Genomic DNA, 16,187 nt, shown 5'->3' with positions numbered 1-16,187 from the left:
GTCAGAAGAAGCCACCCAGGACTAAGGATGTCCTTATAGTTTTGTTTGTTTGTTTGTTTTAGTTTCAAGAGTTACTATGACCATATTTCATTCCAGTATGAGAAATCTGCTGTAATGAGTCTCAGAGACTCTAGTCATCAGAAAACTGCTATAGTCAGTCCTTCACTGAGATAGTATTGGACCTTTTAAACCTCAAATTTCTCGGCTCAAATAAGCTTCTGCAATCAATTAGATCACCATTGCAGTGAGGTCTCAAAATAATTCTTTAATAGTGTTTGAATTAATAAATTTCTCCTATTAGTTAATAGCTATTAACACATTATTCTCTTTTATTCTTCTAATATATACATTTAGAATCTCAGTTAAAAGAGCCAAAACCCTTTTGATACATTATCTCCATTTATTCTATCATTAAGATGATTTTGTTCCATGCCTTTGTACAGGATTTCTCCCTGAGTGGGATATATTCTTTCTTAATCTTTCTGTTTCAAAGGTTAAAGATATTTGAATATGATGGTGCTTAATTAATGCTTATTGAATTGAATTTATTAAAACTCATGTCAGCCAATAACAAATATTTAAGGGGCCTTAATGAAAACCAACATGATCTTATGGAAAAAGAACTGGCACTAGAAGCAAGAACACTTCACTTCAAGTCCCACCTCTGATATAGCCTAGATGATCTTAGAAAAGTAATTCTATTCCCCATTGCCTCAGGCAACTATCTAAGAACATAAATTTCATAACTGCATTGGCAAAGAGAATTTCCATGCCAGGAATTCCTATATCAATGAAATAACTGTTCTGGTCTAAAAAGAGGAAAGAATTTAATAGTTTAAAAATGGATTTTGAATCAGGACCTGTGAGTTCAAGTATTAACTCTCAATTCATAGTATATCTCTTAGCAAGAACTTTGAGGTTCAATTTTATACATGATATAAAATCAGGAAAATGTACTTCATGACCTCATTTAGTATTTGTCCATTTGTTTCATTATTTGTTTGTTTTGGTGGGTGTCAAATAAAGTAATGTGCACAAAAGTATTGTGTGAATATAAAATTTAAAGGGAAAGTGTTGTATTCATGTCTGTTTAAAAGAAGACTCAGCTTTACTAGATCCTAATATTATCCTACTTACTCTAATATTATACTCTTATTGCATAATAGGAAAATATTATGCTAATATAGCATGAAAACCTAATATTATGCTAATGCACTTTTTTTTAAAGAATCAATAGTGGTTTTTTGCCATAAAAGAAACAAACAAATATGCCCAAGAATTCTTTATACTTTCTGAAGGGCAGATAGAGAATAGCCCATGTGTTGGATCCTCAAAACAGGCAGAAGCCGTGTCCTTTTAATGGGGTAAAGACATGATTAGTAGAAAAGGCTTAATTTCAAACCTAGGTTTGGCTTCTCTATTCAACCATCCAAGGTGTTGAAGGCTAAGATGTCATTGCCAACTCTGGTTTGTCCAGGAAACTAATCAAGAATGTGCTCAAAAATGAAATCAACCCTTCCTGGAGTCTCAAGCAACCAGACAAGGTCCCAGGAACTTGGCCGGCCATGGAACCAACAATGTTGAAAAAAATGGTATGCTTTCAATTTGTGCTTAACAGTTGTGTCATTGGGTGGTACCCCAGCAGCTATACTGTCTGTTTGTGGCCAACAGCTCCCATGACAAATGGAAAATCAGGCAGACTACAACACTCCCAATTTCTATCTTTCCCAAAGCTGAGATATAGATTAGCTTTCCCCACCCACAAAAAACAAAAATATACAATTAGTCACATACATGCCGGTTCATTTAGGAAGCACCATAAATAATTCTTTGGAAAGTCATTCTACCCCAAATGCCAAGCATGATGAGGAGATTAATTACTGCCTACAGTGCCTGACTCACCTTCTGTGGTTTATTCACTTTCTCAGTGATGGGTGAAAAAATGAATATCAACAACATCAAAAAGACAGAAGAAACAAGGGATCTGAATTAATGGCAACTGAAGCCTGTCAATGACCTGGCATTCACAGATGCATTGTAATGCAGAGAAATCTTCATTCTAGCTACTATACTCAACTCATTACACATTTGGCAACTAGATGCAACTCATTATCATTTAGAAAGGTCAGACTAGGACCCAACACATAAATTTTAGAGTTAGAAGGAATAATTACAGCATACCTCATTTAAAAAAAATTGGACAGTATTTTACATTTCATATCTCATGGAATCCTCCTGACAACCCTGTGAAATATCTGCTAATATTTTCTCCATTTTATAGGTGAAAAAACTACAGAGCAGCTAAGTGAATTGTTCAGTTTCAGAGAGCTAGTAAGTGCCTGAGACATAATTCCAAACCCAGATCTTTCTAGCCCCATATCCACTATCTATCCATCCACTTATCCACTATGTCAATGATTCTTAAAATCCAATTTCTTCCTTTTACAAGTGAAACTGAAATCCAGAGAGGTAAAAGTCTCCTAGGTTGTAATTTTGTTGTTATTCCAACTGTGACTTGAAACTTTGGGATTTTCTTGGCAAAGATACATTTCCTTCTAGGGCTCATGTTATAGATAAGGAAACTGAAGCAAATTGAGTTAATTGACTTGCCCAAAGTCTTAGAGCTAGGAAGTATTTGAGGCTGGATTTAAATTAATGACTTTCTAGTTCCAGGCCCAATGCTCTATCCACTAAACTACCAGTCGCCTCTAGATTGAAAGTAGAAAAACTGAAATATGAATCCAAAGCTGCTTAGTCTAAATCCATTTTTCTCTCTAGTCTTTTGTGCTATCTCTCAAACAGATGAGAGCAGAATTCCTGCCATTGTGGTTTCCTACTCTCCACATTCCTAAGTTCTAGTGTTGTTTGTTAGCCAAATTAATAAACACTGATTAAAAAATACTGTGTTTACTGGAGATACAAAGAAACATTTCTTCCTACAAAAAAAGCATCATCCCTCTGGCAACCACCAAACATAGCTATATAGCAAGTTATCATATTATACATCAATATTAGGGCATTTTCTAGTTTTTCATTTCATCTTAGTTAATGAAGCAATTGAAGGTCCCCAAAAGAAAGGCATGAAATACAACATGACTAGCTACTCTTTTAAAACAGCTCTTCCTTTTCCATCTATAAGTGGCTAACTCAACCACCTCAAATAGATGTGAATCTTTTTTTATTTTAAGAATTTTTGAAAAGGAGCAAAGATGGCAGGATAAAGGAGGGACTCATTTTGAACTCTCCCCCAAAACCCTCCAATTTTTTTTTTTAAATAATGGACTCTAAACAAATTTTTGACCATCAGAACACACAAAAAGATGGTGTGGAAAAAATTTCTATCTAAAGATAACTTAGAAGGTCAGAAGAATAGTTCTGTGGCACCAGGATAGGAGTCCAATACACAATCCTAGTGTATGTCCCGCAAGCATAGCCTTGCCCCCAGACTGGACTCTACTAAAGCAGGAACAAGGCTTGGAAATCTCTAAATCAGCAGTAGTACTGGCAGTTTCCAAACTTCCCAGCCCAGAAAAACCAAAGATGATTTGGAAGGTTAGCAGGAATGGTTTGTCTCAACTAGGATAAAAGGGCCTTGAAAAACCAGTAAACCAGGAGTGGGTGGTAGCAGATTCCAGAAGCCTCAGTCCACAAGAGAGACATCTCTTTACGAACATTGAGGAAGAATTTTGTTGCTCTAGCACACTAGATTTTACAGCCACAGTGAAGCAATGTCCTTCTTACAGTTTCAGAGCAGAAAAGTGTTACAGGAGCCATCTGCTATAGGTTGCTGGGGATCTAATTCTGACCAGCAGAATAGATTACTTCACGTTAGAGGATAACAATACAAGGAGACTGAGGGGCAGTTGTATTCTCTGACAAGCAGCATCTGCATCAGTAAAAGCTGATTTGCAGTTCCTTCAAGTGTGTTATGATTCACTGCTAAGGGGGCTTTCAGAAAATTGACCTGCCCATTCACAGTTAGACACTGTCCTTAACAGAAAAGAGTGTTTGTAGTCAGGTCCCAAGAAGGATCTCTAAAAAGAGCTATACAAAACCCCTGAAGTTTGGGATATTATACCCTTCACACTGGAAAATGAGCTCTACTTCAAAAAAGAGTTAAAAGTCAAGTAATAGGCTGGGGAAATTGAGTAAACAACAAAAAAAATTCTGATAAGAATTTTCATTTTTTAAAATACAGTTCAAAATCACATCTCAAAGGACAAAAATTACAAGAATAATCAAATAATAGTATTACATGATAACACTTTATGGAGTGCTCTCTGGTTTACAAAATAATCTTTTCATAACCACTCAATAAGGTATATAATAAAAATGGGATCACTTCTGTTTTACAGTTTGAGAAACAGCCTCATAACAATAGACTTATTTACATTCATAATGGTTTCAAGTGTCAGACTCAGAATTCATATTCTAGTACTCACTAGCTAGTCTTTGGTACCACATTTGTTTTCCTGTCTTGCTTTAGGCATACTAAGTTAAAATATGCCTTATCAATTAATAAAATAAGACATATAAATAAAATGCTGTTTATTCAGTCAAATCCAATTCTTCATGACCCCATTTGGGATATTTTTGGCAAAGATACTGAAGTGGTTTGCTATTTCCTTCCCTATTTTATTGTAAATATAAGGGAACTGAGGCAAATGGGGTTGATTCATTTGTTCAGAATCATATATCCTTATATGATGCCAGATTTTAATTCAGGAAGATGAGTCTTTCTGGTTCCAGGTTCAGTACTCTAAGCACTGAACCACCTAGTTGCCCTATAAATAAAATGCCAATATAATAAAAATACAATCAAAATTTGGCAGAACACAATATGTTAAGCATGAGTGGAAAGTATTATATCATCAATGAAGACATGCACATGATAAGTTTAAAAGATGAAAGGCAACAGGACACACACACCAAAAAAAAAAAAAAAAAACAAAGATTTTGAATCAGAGTAACTGGGTTCCTAATCTCTCTCACCATTTCCTGAGTGACTCTGGACGAGTCACAATTGCATTGGGCCTCCATAACATAAGCAAAGACAAACAGTGTGGGGGAGACATCCAGGGGAACATTTTAAAGACCATCCCTAAGAAAGAGTATATGATTCATATGAAAGAATATTGGGAAAGAGTTGAATAGGGAAATTAATAGACGGTTTTGAATGTTAAACTAAGCAATTTGTACAATAGTATAAAATTATAGAATATAATATTTGTACAAATGGCCAGTGTAAGATACTTCCTAGGGGAAATATTAAGAAAGCATTGTATAGGATTAATTTGTGTATATGGAATAAAATAGATTGGAGTCCATTGAAATCCTAGACACTAGGTTAATATATATATATATATGTATATATATATGTATGTATGTATGTATATACAATTACATAGGCATGAATTACTGAAGTTCTAATCTAGAGTAGGGCCAGAAGAAATGGAAAATACATGAATCAACAGAACTTGATGACTAAGTGTGAGTGATAAAAGGGAAGAGTCAAAGAAGCTGCCAATGTCTTAGACATAGGAGCAGGTACAGGAAAATAGGATACTAATGCTTTCAATAGATAAAAGAAGTGGGAGCTTCTCATAAAAAAAAAGAAAGATTATAGTAAAGAAAGAGTATGATTTTTATCTTACACTTGCTGAGTCTATATGGAGTATTAACTATCATTGGGTTCCTTCTGGACCTTATTTGTAGCTACCCTAAGAAAATGTGTGAGGATATGCTGTAAGGTGAGAACAATTCCCCTCAGGGGCTCTCAGGGTCAAGCAAACCAAAATCCCCATTCAAATCAATCTGCTACATGACTCACTACCTCATTAATCCTCTCACATCTAGTTCAAAGACAGTCAAGATTTGTATTATATTATTTCATATGCAAGGAAATTGAAATATATATATATATATATATATATATATATTATTATTAATTCATTACTTCTAAACCCAAAATTGAATTTCTAAAAAATGAAGAAATTTATTTTAGTTCTCTCCTCTCTGTTTTGAACGCTAGTCTGTGGTATAAACAAATTTCAGTGTCATTGCCTATAAAATTTATTAATAATCACAAATAATGCTAAGAAATATATAAATATTTCAGCTAGATATCAGTTATAAGAAAGATCAGAACCAGAGTCACCTCTAACCTACAGCTACAACTGTCTCTTCCAATCTCTTCTAATGGATAAATTGACAAAGATTTATTAAGTACCTCCTATGTACCAGGCATATTGCTAAGTTTTGGATAATAATAAGAAGAAGAATTCTTGTTGTTTGTTCAGTCAAATCCAATTCTTCATGACCCCATATGGGGTATTCTAGGCAAAGATAATAGAGTAGCTTACTTTTTCCTTCTCTAGCTTAATTTACAAATGAGGGAAGTGAAGCAAACAGGGTTAAGTAACTTGTTCAGTCATACAGCCATATCTGAGGGTATTCAGGACTTAAATTCAGGTAGATAAGTCTTCCTGGATCCTGGATCCAGGCTTGGCACTCTAATCATAGCACCACCTTACTGCCCTATAAATAAAATAATAAATACAAATACTAAAATAACCCAATTATTTCAAGAAGCAACTAATTGGCACAGTGGATAGAATGCTAAGCTTAGAGAGGGGAAAAACTGAGTTCCAGTCTACCCTCAAACATTACTAACTGTGTGATCCTGGGCAAGTCACCTCTGTGTGCCAATTAAGTTCCCTCATCTATAAAATAGAAGTAATTATGGCACCATAAAATGTGATAAAATTTGTAAAGTACTCGGCGGACCTTAGAGGGCTTTGTTAGCTATCATAAGGAGCTTACATTTTAACATACACTGGACACGTGGTCTAACAACTAATTTCTCCCCATTGTCTATTAAAAAAAGCTGTTGAGAATTTTCTTCCAAATGTTTTTTTTTTTTTCCCATTGAATAAAAGTTAAAACCAGTTTTCTTAAATTATCTCTCAGAGATATCAATTAACTCTTAAATTTCTCATGAACTCTTTCTTGAGTAAAGTCTCCAGCACTTCCCAGGAAAATTTTTCTCTCCATCCTCATCTCAAGTCTTCCATAGATTCTTCCACAGATACGAGTCAGTTATCAATACCCAGGATTCTATTTCCTGTCTTGCAAAGGTACAAAAACAATATCCAAAGTGAGATGGGCACTGTGTAAATTGGATTTACACTAATAAATTATTTATAAATCTCTATCTTTAGTGTTTGCAAATGGTTTTCTTCATAGTCATTCTGTGAAGTAATAATTATCTCCCACTCATACCAGTAACAGTATAATCATTATTTAGTGAAACTGAGGCTCTTAAATGTTTAACATTCCCTCCACCACTTTTCATACTTGTAAGTATCCTATATGTATATTGAAACCAGTTCCAATACTGGAACTGAGGGGGGAAATTTAAACTGGAAATGTAGGTTTGAGAGTAATCAACTGAGGAGATAATAGTTGACATTGGGAGAAAGAGCAGAGCAGAGGCTACAGGAATTCAACCCTAAGTATGATTAACTGGTCCCATATGGAGATCCAACCCACACTCTTGGCTTCATTAGCTCAATTCTCTTACCAACTAAGCTAACTAGCTGAGATTATGAAATATTCCAGTATCATATTTTCAGGTAGAGGAAATGAAAGAAGAATATGGATAGATGATAAATCATAAGAAAGTGAAGACTTAGGAAAATAGTTCATTATTCTTCAGTCATGTCAATTTATTATCCCATGGATTATAATATGCAAATATTCTCCCTGGGATTTTCTTAGCAAAGCTACCAGAGAGATTTTCCTTTTCTTCTTCATTGAATTAGGGCAAAGAAAGATTAAATGACATGCTTAGAGTCATGGAGCTTGTAAGAGTCTGAGGTCATATTTGAACTCAGATCTTCCTGACTCCAGGCTCAACTCTCTATCAACTGAGCCACCTCACTACCTCAAATAGTTAAAGCCTACATATATTAAAAAAAAAAAAAAAAACACTTTGTAATGGCTCAGTCCTTGCTAAAAGAAAAACAATGAGACTACTATTCAAATTCACATCTAGTCCAAATCTTGAGTAAGATTAAAGGATCAGTTCCAAACATGTGTGCCTTTTGGGAAAGGCAGCACAGCCTACAGGTGAAAATAATTTAGACATTGTTCATTTAAAGACATATGAATTATTATGTGAAATGGACTCTAGAGAGATCCCACAGTGCAGACCAAAAATGATAATTAAAGAATATGGACCCTGAGATTTCAGCCCCAGCTCTGCCATTGGTTAGTAGTGTGAACTTTGAAAAGTTGATTAGTCTTTGTGACCTTGAGTTGAATCTGGAAAATGGGCATAATAATGTCTGCCTTAATTATCTCACAGAGCTATTGTGAGCATTAAGAGCAGAGAGTAACTACAGATCATAAACCATCACTTGCTTTATTTTATCCAACCTCAATTAGATCTCTAGCCATGGGTGGGAGTATTTATGAGTAATGAATGGCCAAGAAAAAACAAGAAGGCTATAAAGAAGAAGACCATGTGAGGTAAAAAGAAAACTGGATTTGGAGTCATATGATTTGGGTTTCAGTTTTGACTTTGCTATTTGCCTTTCAAATATTATATAAATGTTAGTTTATGTTGCTGTTTATTAATTATTGCTATATTCCATTATCCTAAGCAAAAGTTCTTGTGATCTACACACTGGCTAAGTGATCCCTAAAAATGTGAAGCATGAATATAGGTGTATTTGTCCTTAAATATCTCTCACATATGTTTTATATCTTATAAATCTTATAAAGTTTCATGCTGGTCATTGCACTGTGTTCTCTTAACAATAATAGTTAAGTACCAAACGTGCCTGACAATGCCAAAAAAAAAAAAAAAAAAAAAAAAGAAAGAAAGAAAGAAATTAGGCAGTTGTATTACAGGTCTTTAGGAAAATAATGTCATCATTACAAACATGGTTTTTTTTGGAAGCAGACAAAACTTCAACATGTTTCCAGTGTTCTGTAGAAAGGCTCATACAACAATGATCAAATAAAATAGCCATCATGGCTTGATTATGAAATCAAATTCCAATTAGTGACAGATTTTCACGAAGTATATAAGAACTATTTACAAGCTATGACTAATTGTTCCCTCAACACATTTACTGAAAATAGAATGACAAGAAAATTGTAGGACTTACCACTTCAGAAGCTGTTACCTGTAGACCAAAAGAAGAGGAAATAATTAAGACCCTAGATTTGGGATTTTGAATGGCAACAGAAAGCATACCACCCAGAGCAAAAAGGAAGTAAGATGCTGCATTCAAAACTGGGCCCCCTCCTTCCTTCAACAAATGTCTTGATGTCTATGTCTATGTCTATGTCTATGTCTATGTCTATGTCTATGTCTATGTCTATGTCTATGATGTGTAAAGCCCGGAAAATAGATTTGGTACCTCAATTGCCACCAATAACACCCCAACAATAACTATCTATATTGGACCACAGTTACAGGAAATAAGAGAATCCCTGAAAATTTTATTGTCCATTCTCTAGAAAGCAACACCCTGCCCTCTTTTTGATCTGACTCTATAACTTTAATGACAAAGACATCTTCCAGTGAAGTAACTGGTTCTATCAATAGATATTAGTAACTACCTTAAACCTTATAGTCTGGAACACTCGATTAAAGAATTGAAAGGTTAAGTGACTGACTTAGTCATATATAATCAGTATGTGTCAGTTCCTCACCTGAATACATGAATACAGATGAAATCACATATATGAGCAAAAGGAGGTAGGGAGGAAGGGAGGACTAGTATTTATGTCAAGAGTAAAAAATAAAAATATAAAACAAAATACTGATCTTCAACTTTAAATTACTTAACATTTTCCCTAATCCCACATCAGTACCTCCCTTTTTTCTCCTCTAGGGCAAGGTTTAATTTGAGGGGTGTTTTTTTTTTTTTTTTATCTTTATTATCGCAGAGCCTGGCATAGTGCCTGGAACTGAGTAGTACCTTAATAAACGCTTCTTAGTTGGTTAATTGATTGACTCAATAAGTTCAACAAGTACAAATGGTACTAAGTGTATCCCCTACTCCTGTTTCCATAAAAATAAGCTTTAGTATTCCATATAAGTAGATCATCAGTGGCACTTGTCTAAAATAAAGAAACATGAGGCAGCTATGTGGTACCCCTGGAATCAGAGGGGCCTAAGTTTAAATCTGGCCTTGCATACTTGATACTGGCTGTGGGACTCAGAGTAAGTCCCTTAATCCCAATTGACTTAAAATATTAATAAATTAATGAAATAAGTTCTTTTATAAGGAAACTTCTTTCCTCATGTAAATTTTGTTTCTCTTAGGCCCTATTGTCTCTCACCTGGACTATTTCAATAGGTACTTTATTAGAGTTCCTGCTTCAAGTCTCTCCTTTCTCTAATCAATCCTCCTCACAGTTCACTCTCTTGCTGAGGCAATTGGGGTTAAGTGACTTGCCCAGGATCACACAGCTAGGAAATGTTAAGTGTCTGAGGGCAGATTTGAACTCAGGTCCTCCTGACTTCAGGGTTGGTACTCCAGACCTGAAGTGGTACTCCACCAAACCACATAGCTGCCCCAGACTCTCTGATAATCTTAAAGAGCAAATCTAACTATGTCAATTCCCTGTTCCAGGAGCTTCGGTAACTGCCTGTTGCTTCTCAGAGAAATAAAATCTCCTCTGTAGTTCAAAGGTTTCCACCTCTAGCCCCAGCCAACCTTTCCACACTGACCACACATTACTTTACATAAGCTACATTTCAGCCAAACTAGTTTATTCACTATTCCCTATACCAGACATTAAGGCAGCTAGATGGAATAATGGACAGAATACCAATCTTGGAGCCAGGAAGACTTATCATCTTGAGTTCAAATCTGGCCTCAGACTCTTACTAGCTGTGTAACTCTAGGCAAAACATTTAACCCCATTTGGCTCAATTTCCTCATCTGTAAAATGAGCTGCAGGAAAAATAATGGCAAATCAATCCAGTACCTGTCAAGAAAATCTCAAATGAGGTCATGAAAATTCAGACACAACTGAACAACAATATATATAATATTCCATCTTCTGTCTCTATTTCCTTATTCAAGCTGTTTTGGTTTTTTGTTTTTTTGTTTTTTACTCATTTCAAGATCCAGCTCAAGTGATATATCTTTTTGGACTTTTTCTGATTTCCTCAGTCACTAAATGCCATCTTTTATTCCTCCGGCTTCTTCCAAAAAATCACTTTGGACTTATTTGATATATTTCCCAAATTTGCTTATATATGAAAAAGTTGTAAATCCCCAGTGGTAAACTCTTCAGGGGCAGGATCTGGATCACTTCTATTTCACCAGGGATTAACACAATGTGATGCACATATATAGTAGCTTTTTAATAAATGTTTGTTGTATATTTAATGAATGTACATTGAAATGTCAAGAACTAATGCAAATTTCACCCTAAATCTGTGATTCTCATATGTCTTAGTATCTAATACCTCTTGGTTGATAAATATAAAACAGATATTAGTATTCATGCTACTGGATCTTTAGCAAATGATTATCACTTATTATAAAGACAGGAAGTGTAGGTGTTTGTATTGAGTGTTTGTGGTATAAAAGGTAGAGTTTCCCTGATCTGGCTCTGACTACTTGAGGGAGCTTGGATAAATCATCAAATCTTCCTGGATTCCAACTTCTTCAGCTCTAAAATCAAGTGTTTGAAGCAGATGGTCTCTGAAATCCTTATCAGCTATAGATCTATGTTTAAGCTTCAGCAGAAAAGTCAGTGGATCCATATTCTGCTATTGTAAAATTTTACAAAACAAATTTTCTTCAGTTCACATACAGAATCTTTTCACATTCATTATCTCTGCCTTTGGCTTCTTCATCACGGAACAAACTTCTTTCTCTTCTCCTTCCTATTCTCCTTTAAAGGTTTCCCTTACTCATTTGGACAGCTGCTTGATTTTTATAAGTTTTCTCTTCTCACAGCTCCCAGCTGCATTTTCAGGGAATGTTCTAACCTCTAGCCCCAATTATGAGTCTCTTTTGGCTTTCTGTAGGCTCTTGAGTTTCCACCTGTGTATTCCATCTGGGTTATCTCCAATGTTCTTTGCATTTGAGATCTCACAGGAACTTCATTAACATTAAAAAAAAATGTTCTGCTTCTTTTTAATTTCATTCACAAGGGAAAATAATGAAACAAAGGATATTTTATCATCAATTTTGAACCAGGTTTGTGATTTCTTTGGAGCAGAGAACTCTAAAAATCCAAACAAATTTTTGCACTCTATCAATGGAAATCAGAATGTGTCCTGCAATTTCTAATCTTAGAGTCACCTAGACCACTAAAAGGTTGTTACCGGCAAAGGACCACACAAATGGGACCGGAACTGACTTGACTCTGATGCCAATTTCTATTACTTGCTGCCTCTCATTGTATCGTCATGCACAGATGAAATATTCTTATGTGAACATAATTCACTGAACCATCTTGTTGAGTCTTAATACACTCTCTCCCAAAATAAGAAACAACAAAGACTGTAATGAATCCACAGTTCCTTGGGTTTCTCTAGGAGAAACTCAATTCCTTCATTTTCCATGGCGAAAACAGAGGTCAAGTCTTTCCCATTTCTAAATCTATTAACACTTTGTTTCAACTTCTTTAAGTTGCTAAAACTTCTGTTTCTCTAGTCAGGTGGGTGATGCAATGACTAACCCTAGAGTCAGGAGGATCTGAAACTGAATTTGATCTCAGACATTTATTAGCGGTGTAATTCTGCCCAAGTTTCCCTTAACCAAGATTGTCTCAAAATTCTTTTTTCTAAATCAATTTTGAAGGAATTCAAAATTCATAAGACCATAGATTTAAAGCTAAAAGGCAATCATGTCTTTCATGTATTACAATCATGTAGTACAAATATCTGCTTCTACAGATAGGGAAACAGAGATTCAGAGGCAACATGTTATTTGTCCAACATCATTCCAAGGTGGAAATTGAACACAAGTCCTCTAGTACCCAAGTCTGTCCTCTTCCTATTACACAAAATTGTTAATTCCATTCAACAAATGTTTAGTTACCTCTATGTATGTAGCACTATAGTACATACTAGGAAAAATGCAAAGCTTACACAAAGCCCCTGAATCCATGGAAATCACCCACAATTTAGTAAGATGTACAAAGAGAACTATGACAGAAAATACATGTCCTAGCTCCTTGAGGATGAATAGTGTTTCAAAACTTTCTTGGATGGCTGCAAGTTCCCTCCCTAGTTACAAGTAGAGAGTGAATAACTCTCAGTATATCATCTTGACCTTCCAATTTTGACTCATTCTTTAAAACCCAGTTCAAACACTACTTCCACATGAAGTTTTCCTTGATATTTCCATCACCTCAGCTCTCAGACAATACTTTTTTTTTTCTTCTATGGAACAATTGTCCTGTAATTCAATAGCATTAATGAACTACCTATCACGTGCTACACATTGTTCTATGCAGTGAAGATGATAAAAATATCTAATACTATTTATCCTCAAAGAACTAGGGCATATATTTTCTATCATAGTTCTAGAAGAATACTCTAGGTCTAAGGGGAAAGTAGTGAAAAGTAAGAAGTTGGGAAGTGGAGTCTCAGTTGCAAGTAACAGCAAGAAGGCCAATGTCACTGTATTGTACAGTATCTGGAGAGAAATAAAGTAAGAAGAATAGAAAAGGAGGAAGGGGACAAGATGTGAAGGGATTTAAAAATCCAAACAGATCTTAGATATCTTAGAAATATCAGGGAGCCACTGGAGATTAATGAGAGGATGATCCAGGAAGTTCACTTTGGCAACTGAGTGAATAATGGATTGAAGTATGGAATGTTGATCATTGCAATAGTCCACAAATTAATTCCTGGAAACCTGAACATGAGAGGTAGTTATGTGAGTGGAAGAAAATGATACATATAAAAGATGCTTAGAAGATAGAAATAGCAAGACTTGTCAATAAATTGGAAATTTGGGATAAGTGAAACTGAGGGGTTGAGGATGACACTGAAATTACAAATATAGGTGACTCAGAGTAAAGTGTTGCCCTTGGAAGGAACAGGGAATTTTGGAAGAGGAGAAGTGTTTGGGAGAAAGATGAGTCGTGTTTAGACCCATGTCAAGGTTGAGCTTTATAAGCAATGACAGTTGTTAATTAAGACTAAAGCTCAGGAGACGATTTAGGGCTGAATATAGATATCTGAAAGTCAATTGTATAGGGTAAATAGATGAACCCCTGGGATCTAATGAGATAACTTAATGAAATACTATTGGAAGTCAAGAGAGTCCAGGACAGATCACAGGAAAGACATCCACAGTACAGCATGGGCCTTTTGGCAACAGAGCAAAACAGAAATTTCCCAGGCTCATTTGAATCTACTGAAGACCTAGACAAATAGAATAGTACTAAATGTCTTTCTTTTCTTTTTTATCTTCATTCCTAAAATGTGAACTAAGCAATTCCTATGTATGACACATTGTACTAGGTGTTGGAGGGAATACAAAAATCAATAATTTATAGTTGCTGCATTCAAGAAATATACATAAATTCAGGCATTTTATTGAATTAAAACATTGCTGGGCTTTAAAGGATACAGTTGGTAAGATATGTTAGAATAATAATTGACTTTTTTATAGCACTTTATGAATTATGACAGAACTATACCAGAAAATCAGGGTTCGAATATCAGCTTTCTTTCTCATTCCTTTTGTGACTTGGTAATTTTACTTCACCTCCCTGGAGTGGCCAGGAAGGACATGTTACTTCATCTTCATAGCAGTTTATAGAAAGACAAAAGGATAATGATGACATAGAGAACATGCAGCAAAGCCTTGCTACTTTTGAAATCACAAGTTGTTCCATTATATAAGATTTGATTAATCCAGTTCTCTATATAAATATAATCAGGGTGGACTTTTATATGCCTAGATCACCCAAGACTGAACACTTTTCTCCTTGGAGAAGACATACTGTAGTCCTCTGCTACATAACCGGAGTAGTCTTCTTCATTTGGCTGAATAGCAAGGACAGGTTTTTAAAATGAGCAGATTAGGACCATTTCACTCTCTTTTCTGTACACTTTCCCCAAATTCAGAAAGATAAAGGTCAAATTTATCCACAGCCAAGCAAGTACTATAATGACAGGAAAAGAGCTTCCTCCCCAAGCTTCCCCTTTTAGGCCCTCTGAACCCCCAAAATGGGCTTGGAGTATTTCTATTTGTTGTTTCATTTGTCCTCAGTTTCTAGGAGCAAGCAATAATCACCTAGGCCCAGAATTGAGCAATAGAAAGTTTGAGGCAAGATTCCAAGCAGGATATTGGAACCAGTCAATCTTCAGGGAAGCAGAGAGAAGTCAGTGTGCTTGGGACTTGAATCCAAGATGGGCTTTAGACTTGGAATATAAGACTGTGCATATAGGAACAGAACTAAGCTGTGAACTTAACTCTCCTTTTATCTCAAGAGAATAATGTAGTTCAGAAGATGGCAGCTAAGGATTATGCCTCAAATTTCAAGGAATGTGATTGAAAACTTGTTATTATATAAATAAATATTTAAATTTTAAATAAATATTTCTTTTTAAAAATTAAACTTAAGATTAAGAACTGGGGTATAGGAGGCTTCTTATAATTAGGGAGACTTCATCAATGGGGGTTGGAATCAATTACAGAGAGTCTATCCATGGTCCTCAAACTTTTTAAATAGAGGGCCAGTTCACTATCCCTCAGACTGTTGGAGGGCCGGACTATAGTAAAAACAAAAGCTCAAACTCTGTCTCCGCCCCTCAGACCATTTGGCATAACCAGAGGGCCGCATAAACATCCTCAGCCCACAGCATCTGGCCCCGGGGCCATAATTTGAGAACCCCTGGTCTAAATACTTCAAACTCCCACATGCAGAACCACTGGGGAGATATGAAAAATAAAATATCTGGCCTTCAGACTATAGGGATCAGGTCTATTACAGTTACAAAAGATAAATATTTAAAACTAATCCTCTAAATGTCTTAACATGTCTTATTTTTCTTTTATCATTCCGTCTCGTCCGTCACTCCCCCATAACTCTTATCATCATGAATAACTGAACTACAAAGATAAAATGGAAGCAGTTACTACTTTTTAGTATTATTTCATGTCTTTTTGTTAGATCTTTATCTTTTC

The sequence above is a fragment of the Sminthopsis crassicaudata genome, chromosome 1 (assembly GCF_048593235.1).
Source record: "Sminthopsis crassicaudata isolate SCR6 chromosome 1, ASM4859323v1, whole genome shotgun sequence".
NCBI classification, from domain to species: domain Eukaryota; kingdom Metazoa; phylum Chordata; class Mammalia; order Dasyuromorphia; family Dasyuridae; genus Sminthopsis; species Sminthopsis crassicaudata.
This window is presented reverse-complemented; position numbering follows the sequence as displayed.